This window comes from Triticum dicoccoides, chromosome 2B (assembly GCF_002162155.2).
Source record: "Triticum dicoccoides isolate Atlit2015 ecotype Zavitan chromosome 2B, WEW_v2.0, whole genome shotgun sequence".
Classification (NCBI taxonomy): domain Eukaryota; kingdom Viridiplantae; phylum Streptophyta; class Magnoliopsida; order Poales; family Poaceae; genus Triticum; species Triticum dicoccoides.
The window spans coordinates 64,490,081-64,494,540 of NC_041383.1; positions in this window are offsets into that span (position 1 = coordinate 64,490,081).

Here is a 4,460-nt window from a genome sequence, read left to right on the forward strand (position 1 = left end):
CGATATACCCCCTCCCCGATAACATTATTTTCCCGTGTATGTATCTCGTCGTTGTCGATATTACCCCCTTGAAGCGTTGTCGAGGCCACCCCAAACCCTAGAGAAGCAGCGTCGAGGCCACTAATTAATATGATTCCTTACTGTGATTAGCTAGCTAGTTCTACGTTTGCCACTAATATATCCATCTGTCATGTTTGAATAATAATTGCCATGTTGTAAATATTTGTAGAAACTATGGACACCCCCCGGGACGAAGCAACAGAAGCGGTGTTGGGGGACATAGTCGCACAAGGAAGTGATGTCGTCTTCTCGTTTCTGAACGACGCTGATGGTTTGGAAGGACATGGTGAAGAAGCATGCTATGATTATGATGGCTCCTTTGACCCAATGCCGGTGCAAGAAGGAGACCGTGAGGACGCTTCCGGTGACCCAATGACGGTGCAAGAAGGAGACCGTGATGACAACTCCGGTGACCGAACCGAGTCTGGCCAAGTATATATATATTAGTTAAGCCTGTGCTGACTAGCTAATTAACGCATTCATTGTTTTGGTATATGTATACATATTAATTAACTCTCGTCTTTCTTCTTTTTTCTAGCCCTCCGGATCGAGCATAACTTCAGTAAGGAGACAAGACCCAAAGAAAAAGTTGAGCTCGGATGAAAGGTTTGAGATCACAGCAATCACGCGCGAAGGCGAACCGATTGAACCCATCCGGACAAAGAACGCATTTGCTGCTCAGTGCGGGGTTCTTGTTAGGGACAGGATCCCGATCAGCATCCACCAATGGTATAAGCCTAAGAACGAAGACCCTGAGGTGTCTTATGTCAATGACATGCAGAAAGATGATCTTTGGACTGAGCTGAAGGCAAATTTCACCCTACCGCCAGAGGAGGATCCGGAGAAGCCAGTTATAGAGCAATTAATCAAGTCTCTTGCTCTTAAGAAGATGGCAGGCCTATTCAGGAGGTGGAGGAAAGAGCTAAAAAAGTTTGTCGACAGAGAAGAGACACCAGAATTCATCGGCAAATATGAGAAGATCAGAGATCACTGGCCCGCATTTGTGGCCCACAAGACATCGGAAAAGAGTAAGAAGATGTCGGTGATAAACAAGAAAAATGTTGCGAAGAAGAAGTTTCACCATCGCATGGGGTCAGGTGGCTACCTCAAAGCCCGGCCTAAGTGGGCCAAGGCTGAGAATGATCTGCTTGATAAAGGGATCAAACCAGAGACAATGAACTAGCCAGACCGTTGCCGGACTTGGTTCTTTGGGGCTGGCGGGACCTTGGACCCTGTATCAGGGAAGTGCCGTTGGACGGACGAGCAACTAAAAATGCCTGTCAAGAGGCTTCGGCACTATATCAATGCAGCGCAGCAAGGGACGTTCGTTCCAGACAGGGAGAACGACGAGCTCACAATGGCCCTCGGGAATCCTGAGCACCCTGGACGGACACGAGGCACGCCAGGCTCCGTTCCGTGGAAGGTTGGTTTTCCGGATGCAGGGGGTTACAAAACCCAGGAGAGGAGGAAGAAAGTGGAGCATAGCCAACTACAGGCGCTGCACGAAGGGGTACAAGGGCTAGAGGAACGAGAAGCAGATCGCAGCAAACGACCTGCCGAAGCTTCCCCCGAAGCTACCCCACCATCTCAGCGGAGAAGCAGCGTGGCTTCCACCAAGCTGCTTCAGCCGGAGCATGTCTTGACGGCTCCTGCTAGCTACCCCGTGGATATTATCACGGAGTCTCAAAATTGCCACCATATGACGCAATGGCAGAACTTAAAAGTCAAGGCGGTTGTCGGCCAAGTTCGACCTTCTGAACCCGGGCAACTTTTCTCTGTCGTCCGATTCCAGAAGGATATGCTAGGGTGACGGCGGACGAAATAACGGAGGGAATTGAGGACCTCCAGCTTGACCACCCTACCGGTGAAGGGGAGACTCGGCTGGGTTCTGCTCTGAAGACTCCATGCCTATGGCGGAAGGAGTTCATCAAGCTTCCGAGCTGGATGCCTCCTCCTCCTCCTCCGGCGAGTCAGGGCACTCCACCTCCTCCACAGCCTCCTCCTCCGGCGAGTGACGATCAGGGCACTCAGCCTCCTTCTCTGGCGCGTGGCGGCACTCCGCCTCCTTCTCCGCCTGCGCCGGCGCGCCCGAGCAGCCAGCAGTCTCCTCCTTCTTCGCCTCGCCAGCAAGGATGGAAGAGACCCGCCGCCGTCCCGGCTACTCTGGCGCGTCGTAGTCCTTCTCCTCCGCCTCGTAAGCAAGCACAAAAGAAGACATACGTTGCAGCCGCTCCGTCTGCTCCGGCGTCTAGAAGTACATCCAGAGGCGGGAGGCAATACAGATACGGTCCTTCTCTCAAGCCTCTAGAGAAGTTACCGTATGAGAGGACTGAGGAGGAAAATGCGAAGATCATGCGGACCAAAGTGGAGGACTTCTTTGAAGGGCTGAAAGCAAAGAGACATCCACCTCCGGAGGAGAAGGTAGATCCGGTGAAAGCAAAGTGCACTATCGATGCCCTGAGGAAACCACCAAAGTCTCCGCCGAGAACCAACTATGAGCGCATTACTGAACAGGCATATCTCGAAGCAGAGCGGTCGGGAAGTACTGTCAGACATCAAAGGTCAAAAGAATGAGCAGCTGCGAAAAAAATTGCCCAGCTCAGCGAACAAGCAAATCAATCGTGCCCCCCGCTCAATGTGTCTAGCGGCGACATCGTCGCTAATGCTCTGGGGACGGTGCCCGATTATAGCAATCTTGCAGATTACCTGCCTGATGATGTAAATTTTGATTTCATGGAGGTGGTCGAACACAGATACGAGTACGGGAAGCCTCTCGTCAAAGATGAAAAATCTCTAACAACGATGATGCGAAGATTCCATAATTGGTACATGAAAACCTGCAGAGAGTCTGGGGAACGAATACTTTGTATCTGAGAATTAAAGAGGAGCATGACCTCGTTGAAACTGATCTATTGCTTGTTCCATTTGAGGAGTTCTTCGAGTTCTTCAATCAAAAGACCCTCGATAAATTAACGGTCTTTTGCTACTGTCTGTAAGTACTATTTCTGTCATTAATTCTTTATATATAGCTCAGCTCTTTCATTGCATGTATTTATAATTAATTATCCTCAATATATTATGCAGATTGAAGATCGTCGAGTGCTTAAAACAAGAAATGTATGATATTGGGTTCATTAACACAAATATCATAGATGAAATTCAGGTTAAAAAGGACGCCGAAGAGGCCGAGGCCAACTTGCTACAATCGTTGATCAAAAATCAAAACAAAGATACCATACTCTTTCCTTACAACTTCGAGTGAGTGTTACTATCGTGTGCATATTCGGTTTCCCTTATTACTCGAGCAAGGTTGTAGTAATGTAATTGTTGAGTTATGCATGCGTGCGCAGCTTTCACTATGTTCTTCTGGAGATTAAGCTTGAGCGGGGACTAGTAACCGTCTTAGACTCGAGACGAAAAGATCCTGAAACCTATGCGGACATGACTAAATTGCTCAACAAGTAAGTTCAATCGATCATTATCGCACCATAGCGGCAACTTTTTGTTCATTTCCTGATATCTCAAGTAATAATAATTATTTTCTTTGTCTTGCAGGGTTTGGAAACAATTCACCGCAGAAGCTCCGGGACTGCCGAAGGAGCTGCGATATACATATCCGAAAGTAAGTACTACTGGCTAGCTAGTTGCGCGCATCTCTCGTTGATTCTATAGCTATACTTTCACCAATGCCATTTACAATGCTTCATTATCAGTTTGATTGACCTCTATTTCTCGTAAAGTGCTTGTGGCAGGAACAAGGGAATAATTACTGTGGATACTACGTGTGCGTAAGCAATAATATTCACAATTTCATTTTATTACACCATCATTTCTGTTGAGTTTCATTCATATATATGTATTAACCCCCTTCTTCAAATTAGACGTGGCAGATGCGGAATGAACTCCTACCACAAGATCGCATGAAAGAAATTCAAGAGGAATTGGCGGGATTTTTTCTTGACCACGTCATCAATAAAGCCGGAGAATACCATGTGGAAGTTGATTTCAATTGCTAGGGGATTGTAAGAGATCTTACATATTGTATATGTATGTAGCTAGTAGCGTCGGATAGATAATACGAAAACTTGTTGTTCGACCAATCTCTCGGAGAAGGAGAGGTCGATCGATCATTTCTCTCGGTATGCATGACGAACTTCTGTACTTAATGGTTTCCTTCATTTTCTTACTAGCTAGCGTGTCGAGGGCCTCTCTATGTATAGTACGTAGCGTCGACCAAGCACAGAGATAAGAGAGGACACTTCTTCCTATTAATTAGCTAGCTAACACAATATATGAAACACCTAAATTAACCCCCCAAAACCCCCACCCCCCCCCCTCAAAAAAAACAAAAACCACAGCCCCTGAAATGCTGACGCGTGGATGCCTATTGGTCCCGGTTG